The sequence below is a fragment of the Pyxicephalus adspersus genome, chromosome 12 (assembly GCF_032062135.1).
Source record: "Pyxicephalus adspersus chromosome 12, UCB_Pads_2.0, whole genome shotgun sequence".
Classification (NCBI taxonomy): Eukaryota; Metazoa; Chordata; class Amphibia; order Anura; family Pyxicephalidae; genus Pyxicephalus; species Pyxicephalus adspersus.
Window position 1 is genome coordinate 9,501,702 of NC_092869.1, and position 15,732 is coordinate 9,517,433.

The 15,732-nt window shown below is 38.5% G+C and overlaps 1 long non-coding RNA gene across 2 annotated transcripts in view; it reads right to left on the minus strand.

The window, feature by feature from the left end:
- The window catches only part of LOC140341983 (uncharacterized), a 92,733-nt gene that overhangs the window by 64,631 nt on the left and 12,370 nt on the right, over window positions 1-15,732 (minus strand). For both annotated transcript variants that reach the window (XR_011922967.1, XR_011922966.1), the window contains exon 2: window positions 12,394-12,474. This is a non-coding gene — a long non-coding RNA (uncharacterized lncRNA). The remainder of the gene's footprint in view (window positions 1-12,393; window positions 12,475-15,732) is intronic.

Below are 15,732 nucleotides of genomic sequence, written 5' to 3' on the forward strand. Positions count from 1 at the left end.
GGTGTAAATCTAAAGCTCCATGGCTAACAAAAATGTAGTCTATACGCGAGTATACACGATGTGGGTTAGAGTAGAAGGTGTAACCTTTATAACCTTATACCCTATTGTGCAACATTGTATGAAACAACCATAGACATTCCTTTTTAAATCAAATGACATCTCTGTACAGATGCCTGGGCCGGCAGAGCCATGCTGAACAGGCATGTATTGGTTATCTATTACGTCTATGTGTAAGAGTGTCCATGTAGGGGTCTAGTAGGTTATAAAATATTCGAGCAGCAATGGTGGTCCAAGAAACCAACAGGGAAAGTACAGATACAACACATTGATACCAAGGTCTGAAATGCTCATTGGACTAACACAAACTAGTACTGGATTCAGGACAAAAGGACCAAACTAGCATCCAACCTGAGGGCATAGTGTGATAGCATGAGGTACAGAATTGTAAAAGGTAAAAATAAGACGGGGCATATCGGGACACTGTAACCTCACAACCCAAAAATGGGTGCCCTAATAAACATGGCAAAAACATATAACATAGAAAATGCATTAATCAAAAACATTAGAGCATATTCCCTAGATTAGATATGATATGACCTGAGATGACTACATTCGTAGTACCTCTCGGAAAAAATGCTAGGTCATCAGGAGAGGAGTTGCAGGATCAACTGAGATGTGGATGTCTAATGAAAACAAAAATTAAGGCTGGATGGAGGTAACTTCCCATGATGCCGATGTCAAGGGGAAGGTGCCAAGCATGATAAGTGCTCTTAGGGATGGGCAAATAGTAAACTCACCTTGCTTCAGTGATTTCCAGGGGCTGAAAGTGGTGTAGAAGGTGCCATCAGGCGATCAGGAACCATTGCAAGAGACGTAGAAGCATATATAATGGAACTTGCTTTATAGGCCTTGCGCATGATATCTTCTTTAGTGCGATAGAAGCTGCAGTGGTGTAAGCTGCAGTGGCAAGTTCCGTGGTGAGAACTGTTTCAGGGAGCACCTAAATGCGGATGTTGTTCCTACGGTTGCGATTCTCTGCTTCATCATGGAGTAGAAAGAGTGCGTTGATCTGTGCTTCATGACATGCAAGTATCTCTTCATGAGAAAATACCTGTGAAGAAAGCTTAGAGTACGTTTGCTTTAAGGCATTGGTAGTATTGGTGCACTGTTGCAGAGAGCGCTGCATAGCCTGGAATTCTGTCTTGCAACTGGCTTCTAAATGACCAATACTATGCTCCAGGTTCTGTCTGGTAGGTAGGGCCCAGAGGTGAGCCTTCCAGTTCCATACATCCCCTCCTAGCAGGGTCATACTGCTGGAGCTGGAAAATTCCTCTACTGTGGATGCAGGGACTAGCGATGGAGCAGATTTGTGGCAGTTTTGTTGAGGGGGTAAGTGATAGGCTGGGATGCTGGAGAGGTTGAAGGCCCAGGTCGCTGCCCAGGATCCAGTTGGTCAGGTTCCAAAGCCTTGGGGGATGTCGAAAATTGAGGCCGGGGCTTTGCGGCCTGGTCTGCTGGAGCTCTGCCCAGATGGAGAAGCTGGAGGATGCAATGGCCATGTTTTCTGCCTGGTTTTGAGCTCTTCGGGTCTCTCAGCTGCGAGGGATGCTATAAATTGAAGCCATGGATTTGTGACCTGGTCCGCTTGAGATCGCGGCTCGGCCTAATCCTCAAATTAAGGCTGCGGCTTTGTGGCCTGGTCGCAGCTGGTCCGGCCGAAAGAGGCTGGGGATCTTGCCGGTTGTCACGGATTTTCTGCCAAATCCCCCTGAGTGGATTTAGACTTGGGCCCCATGAGCAAGGATGGTTTTTAGGTGCTGAGATACAGGGTGAATGTAGTTTTTCCTCGAGCGGGTGCAGGAGCTTTGCCACCATGCATCCTACTCCGCCATAAGCCAGCCACTCCCCTGTGTATATATATTTTAAATGGGACGCCAAAGTTTTATAATAATCCTAGTTCAATAAAATCATTTTGCACTGAAAATATTTGACTAGTCAGGTAGATTGAATACTAAAATAGTTGTAGTTTAAGTCTTCTTTCTCAGTAATCTGTATGTAAAGGTTCTTGGTCGAAAAATACAACTACCTCCTGGCTAGAATTGTCAAGTTTCTAAAAGGTGCATATTGCAGTGAACAGAAAAAGGAAATGTTCAAAGCAAAAATAAAGCACTGAATCAATTTCTAGCAGGATAATAGTGATTTGCAGTCACAGGGGTATATGATTATGGGAAAAGAAAAGTAAAGATGGTTTATTTCATATGAAATCTGGCTTTGTTCATTTGTACATGTTTAACATGACTGGAATTGCAGAGGTAGTTTTGACCTGCTAATCATCACAATGGAAAAAAACACTGCTACTGCCAAGGTTTTTCATACACCGTGGGCTAAAGAAATAATTTAGGACCAAGCAATTTGAAAACACTTTCAAATGGCAGCTACTGCCCTATTTCAATAGGACAGGGCTTCTTCCCATGATAAACAATTGCTTGATAGTCATGTAGATAACTAAGGACTGCAGCTGCATAACAATCAGTAAATAAATTGAAGTGAGGCTACCGAGGTTTCAGGCAACATAGAAATATGTATTTTATAGTCATATAGATTACAGCTTCAGAGATGTAATTTAGAGCTGGTGAGGCGTTTAGTACTTATTTCACAAATCTCTGGCTTTATTGGTATGAAATGCAATATCTTAGGAATGCTTTATCCTTTAAATTCCTTTAAAATAAAAAGAACAAAGGACTGAGGTCAGATACATTTAGAAATCTTTTCTTATTGCCTGTGGTGCAACTGAGACAAAAATGTTAATATTGTGTCCCTTCATAGTTGTGTGTTGCATTGCCAAAGTGACCTATGGTTCAATGGAGGAACCAAGTATGGGCGAAAGCTTGCATTTCAGGACATGATAAAATTTATTTATTGAAAAATAACAATTGTTTTGGAGGAAGGTTTATAACCCCCATCAGGTTTATTTTTTCTTTCTGTATCAAAATAGGGATATTACTTTCAATTTTCTGACCCGGAAACAATTGGAAATGATAGGAAAACTTTCCAAAGCAAGAGGCGCTCCTATCCAAAGCTCATGCTGTTACAAAGTGAAAGTACAATCTGCCAACAACTATGTAATGCTAAAGCTGGTTAAATATTTAAAGGCAGGTCCTCATAATACACTTGCATGAATGGTATGATGTGTTATAGTAAATGTTAAACAGTTGAAAGACCCCCCCCCCCCTTCTCTTTGCTCTGATGATAATTATAAAATGTTGAATTTCTAGTAATTTTCTATCTTGGTGGCCACTAGTAGATGGATGAATCTCCTCAATGGGGACCCAAATACAAAAAAGGCAACAGACTAGGAAATCTTTAAAGATTTGTTAATCTGGTGCTTTTATTTTGGATTGTGTGGGTCCCCCACTGCCATAGTGGTAACTATGTTTATTGTAAAGATGCTGCACTGGAGTCACTGTGCTTGTCGAAAAAAGGATAGTTTATTGGAATTATCCTAGTCATAATTAATAATCCAATAGCTCTAACCCATTCTTCTTCTTTCAGCAATACAAAGTTTCCTGAGGATTTATTCCCTCCCTATCCTGAAAAAAAAATGTTTTGCCATACATTTCATGAAATTTTTACTACAACTGCAGCCACTAATGTAGCAATGAGCTCCACTGAAATAAGTCTTATTTCCACATCACACCAAATTGTGTTTCTTTGGGTCTAGATAGGTCAAGAGTCCTAAGTTTTACAAGCCTTCAGCTTTATATTCTATTCTTACTATTGCTTTACCATGATGAGTATTTTCCGCTGTGTATATCTATTGCTGTTTCTGTATAGTAAGCCAAGGTCAGAAGTTAGTAGAATATGACATTTCTTGTAAATAATTTATTGTGAGCTTAAATTTTTAAAATTCAGCAGTCAGAACTAATCTACGCCTAAACAATGTCTAATAGTATCCAAGTCCTGCAGATTTTTCTATAGAAATAGTTATATATTATGTTCTTTAAAATGGAAAATTCTATTTCCAAAAACACAAAAAAACATATGACTTTGAATTTGTGTACCAACTGTGACCAGTGTTGAAGATTTTCTTATAGTGCTCAAAGGGGAACCAATCTGCATATTAGCTAATATGTAGTTGTACAACACAGATGCTTCTGGACATGCCTAATTACTTTAAAAAAGTTCAAATATTTTAATATACATGCAATAAAAATTTGACAAATTACTGGTCCCTTTATGCTAGAAGTTTTTTATGCATCACTTTAATTTTATGAAGCTGAGCTAGTTTACCAACCCCTATCCATGGTGCTGCACATTATCATGCATATCTTGTATGTAAAAGTTTAACATTTTATTTATGCTAGAAGTTTTTTATGCATCACTTTAATTTTATGAAGCTGAGCTAGTTTACCAACCCCTGTCCATGGTGCTGCACATTATCATGCATATCTTGTATGTAAAAGTTTAACATTTTATTTATGCTAGAAGTTTTTTATGCATCACTTTAATTTTATGAAGCTGAGCTAGTTTACCAACCCCTGTCCATGGTGCTGCACATTATCATGCATATCTTGTATGTAAAAGTTTAACATTTTATTTTCCCAAACATCTTCTTGCTGCAGTGTACTGCAAGCAGGCACAGAGTATATGAGAGTGGCAACTCACCTCTTAGACATCTAGAGGTGTTGGAAGGATGGTGAAATGTGTGGGTAAAAGGGCAATGTAACTAAAACCTAAGCCTACTCTCCTCTGAGTCAAGAGTGATGATAATTTGGGGTTAGGAGTAAGGTAAAGTAAAAAGTACAGGAGCTTGTTGTATGCAACAGTGCAGGGTTCAGACATATTTAATATACAGAGGTAAGTGTATTTAATGTACAAAGCACAGGGGTCACGCATACATAAAGTGCAGAGGTCTGGTTTAGAGAATTTAAAGAGAGCAGGGGTCAGTTTTATGTAACATAAAGAAGTAGGGGGTCATAAGTTTATGCACCCCAGTACACTGCAAACGGTATAGTTTTTTTTCGCTACTACCTACTTATTATTCAAACAAAGTAGTACCCCATACACACACATTTAAAGGCTGAAATGGCTGTAGGTGGAGTTTAGTAATAAATAATCCAGCCAGGCTACTGTAAACCAGAAAGAAGAGTAACAGGGTAAAGAGTGGAGAAAAAAAACATCTCAACAGAGACATCTCAACTGGCAAGTCACACACCCTCCCCCACCTTGACGGTTGATCATGGTGTAACTCAGCGCTGTCTGCACCACCATTGTGATGCTTCTTGGAACACACATCAAAGCATTTCTATAAATGTTTCCACTTTGATCTCATTTTAGTCATTTTTAAATAAAAGTCCCACTGGTAATATTAACATAGATCAGAGAACAAAATATTAGTGTGTGCTTTGTAAAAGTCTGCAGCATCTACTTTTGTTATGATGTTATTGACAGGTTTTAATGTGGGTTGCGTTTATAACATGGTTTAAATTTTGGTGTGGTACCAGAAATACCATATTTGTAAGTTAATATGCTATCAGCAAGGTAAATAAACCAAATGTAATTTTATGCATAAGTAAAAAAAAAATTATTGGAAATATATATTTTTATAGAATGGAACCTCTTCAAAAACTGACAAGTGGGACCCCAAAACATTGGCACTTTGATCCTTATAGTCATTGCTGAGCATCATTTATTGTCTAGTTCCAGAAAGCAGTTACAACGCAAAAAACTTATGTGCCGAAATATCACTAATGAACTAGATTTGATCTAGGTTTTTGCATTTCAAATTAAAAGTATAGCAGTGAAAAAAGTGAAAAGTAATCCTGTACTCATTATAGGTTTTAATAAACAAATGCTCAAGCATTACCCTACACAGGCTCCCTAAGATCCTTGGCAATACCTTCTTCATGCTCCTAGATCTGTGGGGCACAGAAATGCAAAAACCTAAAGTTTGCTGCATGAATTATTAAATTGCATGATGCAAGGGGGAGTGTTATGTATGCTTTCCTCCTTGAAGTTCTGGGTTTTCATGGGGCTCCAGAAGTGACTGGAACAGCTAGGGTAAGAGTATTTATTGCAGCGTGTCTTTAGCCTAGCTTGAGGTTAGGCTACTGTAGTCAATGCTATAGTAACTTTAAGTTGGGCCTTTTGTCCAACAGACTTGACAAAGCAAAATGTGAAACCATTTGGGATAGCCCTAGAGCACTGCAATTAAAAAAACAACACCAAATGATCATGATATTTTCATCACATGAACAGAATGTAATGAGGCCCCATAGGAATACCATAAATAGCCTCCCCGTCTCTCTAATCTTCGTCTTAGAAGATCCTTTCTCTATTAATTCAGAACATTGCTTTATAATCAATTATATAAAGGTCCCTAAACTATAATATCACCCATTTTATCTGAAACTGTCAAATGCTTTTGCCATCAATGCTTTAGCCGTGTAGCTCAACGGCTTTGGAACCCAAGTGCTTATGGTCTGTTATAGTTTTACTTACATCCATAACACAAAGATCAAGTACTACCCACTGCATAGCTGTACACAGAAGTATTCTTCATTGCACGGTTAACCCCACAAAAGTTCTCTACTATGTATGGTTGACCCTGCAAGAGTTCTCCACTGTATGGTTGTCTCCACAAGTATTCTCAACTGAACAGCTGACCCTAGAAGAGTTCTCCACTGTATATCGGATTCTAAAAGAATTCTCTACTGTATTGTTGACGTCCCTACTGAATGGTTGACCCCACACACATTCTTCACCGCATGGTTGACCCCACACACGTTTTTCACTGCATGGCTGGTCCCTTGCACATTCTTCACTGCATGGCTGGTCCCTTGCACATTCTTCACTGCATGGCTGGTTCCTCGCACATTGTTCACTGCATGGCTGTTCCCTTGCACATTGTTCACTGCATGGCTGGTTCCTCGCATATTCTTCACAGCATGGCTGGACCCTCACACACTTTTCACTACATGTCTGTCCCAACAGGAATTTCCCAATGCATGGCTGACTCCACAAGCATTCTCCACTGTATTACTGTCCCTAATATATTTTATTTCAGGAAGAATGGCCAACTAGACAATCTGCATTAGAATTATTTTATACACTTGGGCTGGATGCTTACCTTACACATAATTATGATGATCATGTAAATTACAAAGTATAAAATTTCATTTTTAATGCCTCTTTATTCCTCTACAAGCAATACATTCATGTAATTAAAACAATATGGTGTAGCAGGTTCTTGGTCCAAACTTCCCTATCAGACGTGTGTTTGGATATCCCAGTTACATTTGTCTATTGTATAGAAACAGTCCACTGAGAACCACATTTTGCCTTACTTTTCTTTTAAAATAAAGACTACTTACCTGTCTAAAGCAGCTGTATTCCACATCTTATTTATAACTTGCAGATACTGTAAGGTTACTGCAATATTATGTAAATGCAGAAACAAACAATAGAGTTGTGGGACGCCCATCAAGAAAGCTGCCAAACCTGTCGCTATTCATTTATATTCACATTTCCCAAGCTGCTTATTATAAGGAAGGGTGTTTAGTCTCATTATCTGGACTGAAACAATTAAGCTGTCCAACCACAAGTAATCTCTCACAGGTCAATCTTGCTTTAAATTTTTAAACAGGAATGAGAGCTCAAGACGTTACCTCTTTATTTCCTCCAGAGTATCCTACCTCTATCACATGAAAATGTTTTCTATAACCCATACAAATGAATTGACTAATTAAGTGGACTCTAGAAATAATAATTCAGCCACTGCTAATGGTATGCATTATGCAGTAAGGAGATTAACCCATTTGGCTCCTACGGACTAAGGAAACTCCCATACAACCACATACCAGCAATGTAAATGAGCTTGGATTAATCGGTATTCCAATAGGAAGTCAATGTATACTTAAATGATGTAAATTAAGAACAAGAATTCAATATCGAGACATCAACAGACCTTTATCCTAAATCAAATTTATGTCTCTCAAACAAATAATGTAATAAGCTATGCACACAAACACACACACACTAAATAATTGTTGACATAGTTGATTGATTGTGATGTCAGATCATCTTAGATAAAAATCTAGCTAGTTTACAGTGGTCCCCCAAAGTAGTTTAGCAATCGCAATGCCAGATCTCAAATGACCAACCAGGGATAACCATTATCCTTTTCTATGAAAAAAGGACACTGATGAATGCCTCCTGCTCACTTTCCCCTCCTCTCCATGGAACCAAACCGCAATCTGTATTTAGCAATCATTTGTTCTAAATATTGTTTGAAATGACCACAAAAGATTGTTTCTAGTAACAGTCATGTATACATAGCTTTAGTACAAAGTTTGAGATAACAAGTTACTGGTTATACAATCAAAGATAACTGTATTAATAACTTAAATGAAAATAAAAAAAAATGACAATCACCTTCATTTCCGTCTTTCATACAGTCATGCGTCGTCCCAGTTTTGTGCCTTGTCCCGGTGTGGAGGAAGCACCGCGCGCTGCCATCTTCGTCTGTCTTCTTCCTACTTCTACATACGTCACTCAAACTCACACTGTGCAGGCGCGAGATCGAATGACGTATGCCGCTGTATTTGTAAAAAAAAAAAGTGTGGATCTCATTGCGCATGCGTGAGCTTGGCATTTTTCTTTATTTAATGACAAAAAAGTCCCTTCTGATCTCGGGCATGCACAGAAAATACATGCGTATCCCACGAGGCTCTGTGCTCCAATTCACTCTTTAATTTAAAAAAAAATAAAACAAAACACATTTTCCTTTATACAGAAGAGTTATCTACCCTTATATATAAAGTGGAAATTGTGGTGATAGGTTCGCTTTAAGCAGCACAAAATGGGAAATACACTAAGAAGTTCAGTCCACTACTCCAGAAGGTTGGAAAGTATATGTAGCTTATGGTGCTCAAGGGTGGTAATCTTCCTATTCAAGAAGGGCTTCAGCCTACACAGTGATGGACCGCCAATGCCCTCCCCCTTGCCATCAGAAGTCCCACTTCCTGTCTAAGTCCCACTACCTCCAAATTTATTTTAGGCAGACAGGAGATTCTATCACTTTTGTTTACAACTGTCAATGTGGATCAGAGGGGTACCTATCTGTAGAGGCCAGGTCCCAGCTCCTACTGCCCCATAATGCCAGGACATTATTTACTCTCACTGCAGGGCCGTTTTTAATTTACTCCTACTGACCTTTACTGAACTATGGGTTTTATTTAAACAGAACAGCATGTTCAACCGATGGACAGGGAAATGATACTTTATCTGAAACGTTTGTGGACCTCATGCATTTACCACTTCAGATCCCCCTTAGTGCACCGCAATGCAGGAAAAGGTTATAGTGTCACAAGTTTCTGGTTGCTTTTCCAGACAATTCCATTTTTTCACTTGCCAGGGATTTTTCAATATATTTGAATCCAGAAATGACATCAGTTTCATTGAATTGGCTCTAGTTCTTGTGATACAGAAATCGGAATAGATGACTTTACCAACAACAAATGTTAACACAGCATATTATAAATCTTTATTTACACCGATGTTTTGCATTTTATATATTAAATGTAGCATTATTTTCAATAAACTTTCTTTTGCCTTCTTTTTATTCATACGTTTTATTTTTTTTTTTACAGAAATTGGAGTTCTTCAAGAAGAAGTTGTTTAAATGACCCTAATGTATTTTGCTACATATGTGGTGAATATTCTCAGCAAAAACAGAAGAAAAATTACAGAATTTGTGAAACAAGCATATCTTGCATATTTTTGTATTAAACTGGGGGACCAAGATAAGTATTGGGCTCCCCATATGGTATGCAAAACTTGTGTAAAGTGTCTACGTCAGTGTAAAAATGGAAAACTGAAAAGTTTAAAATTTGGTGTTTTTATGGTATGACGAAAGCCCAAAAATCAACATAATGATTGTTATTTTGGTGCTGTGAATGAAAAAGGTTTCAATCATTACAAGAAAAACAAGTAGGAGTACCCTGATTTGAAATTAGCAAGACAATCTGTGCCGCATGGTGCTGATGTTCCCATACCATTGTTCAGTACACTCCCCAATATTCCTGTAACCGACATGGAGAATATACAAGGTTTGGAGTGTAATCCAGGAGTTAGCAGTGGAAGTGAATATGAAGGAAGTGTTTTTTCAATCTGGCAGTTCTCCCAAGAAGAGCTCAATGATTTAATACGTGACCTAAGTCTGTCAAAACAAGCATCTGAACTTTTAGCATCCAGGCTAAAAGAAAAGAACTGTCTGAGACCAGAAGTTAAAATAACGGGTTATAGGACAAGGGAGGTGACACTCTTACCATATTTCAGTGAAGATGGAGACTTTTTGTAATGTTGTAACATCCCTGGACTACTAGCCCATAGGGAGTACCAGAATACCAAGCAGAAGACTGGCGGCTTTTCATACAGTTCCACTCGATGTTTGAAATTAGTTTTACTGCATAATGGCAACTGCTATGCATCAATTCCAATTGGTCACTCAACAAAACTTAAAGAAGAATTCAAAAATATCAAAATGGTCTTACAAAAGCTTTGCTATCATGAATACCAATGGTCCATATGTGTTGGTTTAAAAATAGTGAACTTCCTGCTTGGACAGCAAAGTGTATACACCAAGTACCCATGTTTCATCTGCTTGTGGGATAGTAGACCAATGCAGGATCACTGGAAAAAAGTGACATGGCCTCCAAGGGAAAACATGAAAAAAGGTGCAGCGATCATCATTAACGAGCCAATGGTTGACAAAGAAAAAAATATTCTCCCTCCACTACACATAAAGTTGGGATTAAGGAAACAATTTGTTAGAGCTCTGAACAAGGAGGGTGATAAGTGATTCAAATTTCACAAGTTGGAGTGCGCATGCGCCGCCCGACGGAGCTGGCTGCTCACTGATCGGCTCGGCGCTCCCTGGTCCCTAGTAAGGCTCCCTGCAACAGACGGACTCGGCAGCCACGTCCCCTGCAGGAAGCCTCTTTCTCTTCTCACCCGGCTCCTCACTTGGCGGTGATGCGGAGAGCCGGAAACAAAGCAAAAGACCGGGTTTCCCGGTCTCAGCCAGTGCGCCCAGCCCCCAAGATGGCGACCGCTCCGGACCCACGAGGCTGTGAGGCCCCAGGGGAGATGAAGGGAGCAAGCGGCTCCCCTTCAGGTACATGTGGGATAAGAGGGGATAAGGGGGGAGAGAGATCCATGCCCCAGAGTGCTTCAGCAGATAATGCTGACATGCTGGATTCCCCCAGCCCTCAGATGGCTGCTTCACCCCCCTCTCCAGGACACTCTCCTGTGGCTCCCTGTCCTTTTAGTTCGCAGGGAGAGGATTCTGTGTCACCTGATCATAGCCTCAACCAGTTTGATCATGGTTCCAGATTTTCAGCTTTAAGCCAGGACCCTCCAGTATGTCCTCCCCTCTCTCTGCTTCCAGAAGCAGAAAATCGGCTTTATTTGAATCTGGCTGGTCTTCTGCAGTCCGAGCTAGCGAAAGCTACCGAGAAAATTACCTCGGGTGTACGGCAGGATTTACAATCACTGGGTGCCAGAATTGATATGTTTGAGAAAAAAGTGGATGAGACGGTGACTTGTGTTAATCAGAATTCTAAAGAGATACAGATCCTTCATGATCATCTTGAGACCATGCAGCTTAAACTGGATGATATGGAGAATAGATCCCGCAGAAATAACTTCAGGATTCGAGGCCTCCCTGAATCGGTTAAGGATATTACAGAGGCGGTGAGTAAAATTTGGGTGTTACTATGAGCATAAAGGTACACTATCTCCATAGCCATTTGCAAAAATTTCCAGAAAACCTTGGTGATTTCAGTGAGGAACAAGGGGAGAGGTTCCATCAAGATATAAAGGTGATGGAAGAAAGGTATCAGGGCAGATGGCATAGACACTTGATGGCAGACTACTGCTGGAGCCTTCAACATGATTGTCCCGATCATCAAGCATAAAAGGAAACAAGTGTTCAATGACTTCTTTGTGATTGGTTCTGTAAATATACTGAATAAATAGGATATTGACATTACGTATTTCAAAAATGTAATCTGTATACATAGGCATATCTAGTTTAATTTTGCTTAATTTTCATGTTTGATTAGTTTTCTATGAGGTTATTATTGAGGTCATTATTTCAAAAACTGGAGCCAATCTAGCAAAACCAATACCATATTTGGAATCTGTGCATCAAACATAATTTAAAATGACTTTAATCTGTTTGGCAAGAAAATGTTCGTTGACCAGTGCAATTGGTTGCTATATGCCAATTCATTTTGTTTTTCTCCAGTGTTTATTTTCACCCAGCTGCCATAATACCATAAATGACATGTGACAATGTGACATTATCATATCCCATGACATGTTTCTTACCTCTCCTGCAGACATTTTTAGATGTGGCATTTGCTGATAACCTTCATGGCATAAAGGTTTGCAGTTTTAAGGCACGACTTCCTGTGTTAAGAAAAAAAAAAACAAAGTCATTTCCAAATGCCTTCGCTATTATCATTCTAGAAGCATTAGCTGCATGGGTACAAACAACTCCCCAAATGCCAAACATCCTTCATGTGATGTAAGGAACTTAACATTGTATGACACAAGGAAATGATACCCAAGCACTTTCTTATCTAGAAAAAGAATCTAAATGGACAGCCTTTATACAGAGCACAGCCTTGGGAAACTAATGAGGTAGTCTCCCTAATTACCTTTCTGGAGAGGCAACAGCATTGATCCTTCTCCTTTCACTAGCGTTTTGGCTTCATCTATCCATAACAATCAGCCTGTCAGGTGTAATTTCTAGTCTCAAGCAGAGTGTGAGAATTGCTGCATGAGGACGTGGTGGTGAAATCTTTGAAGCTGCAACAGTCAAAGAGGTGTATTTCTTCCCATACATACTCCTGACTCTATTACTATTGTGATGGCTTAGTTAGTGTGAGCTTTGTGAAATGAGCAGGGTGCATACCACACAAATCATGTGCTTAACTGCTCCATGAACTACGTTCACATAGGTATAATTATATATAAGAAACACTAAATGGGCAGTATATTATTTCCCATTGTATGCTTTGTCTCTTTCTTGTTCTCTGTCACTACTTAGAGAAAAAAAAAGATTTGGCAAAAGAGAAATTGCAAATCAAATCATTCCCCGATGGCTCTGTAAGAAATAGAATGTTTTCATTGTTTTGCATTTTATGCTTTGCTGTTTCTTATACCTTTTAAAAAATGGTATAGTCATTTCATCTATATGTAGATGGCATAGTATGCAATATATATACACAGCAGGGACAAAGACTTCCATGAAAACATAACGGAGGTTTTTATCTTTAACCATTCAGCTAACTGCTTCTAGCCTTTATTGCAAATTTTGATTGATCACAAGATCAAATATAGATGGGCCTTTCCTTTGAAATTGCTTTTTCAACTACAGGGGAAAACTTTTTCATTCTCGTCTTTTGAGGAGGGGGAACAACTTCTCAGAGATCTGGATTTAATCCAAACAACAGAGGTACAGCCTGCTTCCGACAAAGAGGTGTCCACGTCCTTATACCCGTTGTGGAATAAAACCAAGGCTGCGGGGAAACATATCTGGAAAATACCTTGAATGTTTGAGCTGGACACATTCCTGTGTTACACATTCCTGTTTTCACTTGATACATGCTCCTGGAGTTACTTGTTCCACCTGATGTACAGTCAGTGTTGTCCTGATATCGACCCTTTCTTTTTGAAAGCTGTCCAGTTGTATCTTGGCCCCCCTTTTTTTTAATTTTTTTTTCTCTTTTCTGAAATTTAATACTTTTTTGTTCTCTATTTTCTCATATGTCCTACACGGTGATTGGGCATGTTGGGGTGCATGTGATCACTGTTGTTTCTTATTATGCACCCAATGAGGGTCAAATGGCATTTTTTCATGCTCTTTTAGATGAGATTTGGCCCAAAGTAAGAGGTTCTTTGCTTTTGCTGGGGGACTCCAATCTGGCTCTGGATCATATTTTAGACAAATCTAAATTAAGCAGATATAGGGATCCCCCCAAAAAAAGCCACAACCTCTCTCTTTTATTGAGAAAATATAATTTAGTAGATGGTTGGAGGGAGATGAATCCTTCGGTCAGGGACTATACCTATTTCTCAGCAGCGCATAATCAGTACTCACGCATAGATCATGGCTTCATACAGTCCTCTATGCTCCCCAATTTGCTGGGAGCACGTATTCTGTCTACTCCGTGGTCAGATCATGACCCCCTGGCCTTATATCTGACAGGTTTTAATAGACCGCAACCTGGGTTTAGGTGGAGATTCAAGAGCTTAGTCCATGTAAGTGAAGACTAATGGATGTAAAAGAAATTTTTATATGCCTTAAAGAGTTTAGAACCAAAAAACTATATGTTATCAACATGTACTTAAGTACAGCAGTGAGCTATGAAGCTTGATGGTGTCAAACAGAGGACAGTTAATAAATGTATAGATGAAATGTATTAGATTTTTGACAACCGTTTTTTTTACCTAATACTTTTGAAAAAAGCATTTTAAAAACATTAGGCTGCATTGGATGTGCTCTTAAGTTTTAAAGCATATATGTGATTACAAAAAAAATTTAAATTGAAAACAAAAATCCAGCTCATTTCTTTTCAATCTGGAGACTGGCAAATCAATATCATATTCTGCCTAGAAAACAGTCTGATCAAATTAATTTAAATTTCTATACCTACTCACAGACTTAATAAATCTGCAGTTTTTGGTCGATAGCTTGTCCAGGAAAAATCATGTGAACTTTAGTAAAGAGATTCTGGCAATAGACTGACTTTGGGTGGAAATTCATCCCAAAAAACACACATTTACAACCCATTTTCATTCATGAATACAATCTTGTTGCATGTCTAATATTTTATTATTAAAAAAGCAATGAATGGCATATAGTATACAGGTGTAGCAGATAATATTTTCACAGCAATCTCCAGCGCTGTAATGAATTAAAAGGCTTCTACATTTAATTTGTAATTAAGTAATCTCTAATACCCACTAATAGTCAAGATTTTGTGTTTTATGTTTTATGTTACTTCCTTTTCTTATCTGTTGTACTATTCGCATAATGGATGTGCAGCTGGTAATCGACAATATATGTGTGATGCTGTTATGTCAAAATGGATTATGTAAATATGGACAAAAATTTAGAAAGTATATTCTCAGCACGGTACAAGGGGATCCAACCTAGTACTAGTTAAGTGTACTTAATAAAGTAACTGGTAAGTATTATTAGAAGATGAATAAATCTTGTGAATTGTAATATTAATAGAGAATATTTGAATGCAATCATTTCTTCATATATATATACGGTACATAAACCTTTCAGTGGCTGCTATTTGTACAAATATATAACATTGTATTTTGCGTGGGGAGTGGTGTTTGCATATTTTCGTTAAGATCAATATCTTGGGAAAGATATAGTTTATTATTTAAATTATTGGTTACTTTGCTCAGTATAATTGTTTTCATTATAGATAGGCAATGATAGTACTTTTATATCAGATCAGAAATCTGGAAAGAACCTAATTTGTGATCTGAATTCAAGGCAAAGCACCAAAGCCTTTATTCTTATGTTGATTGAGAGTCAAAAGATTGGCACAGATGAGAAGAGCAAAAAGAAAAAGAATGGTAGAAAGTAATTAGGATGTTCCTTTGCACACTACTATACAGCCGTACACTCAAAACAGCAAA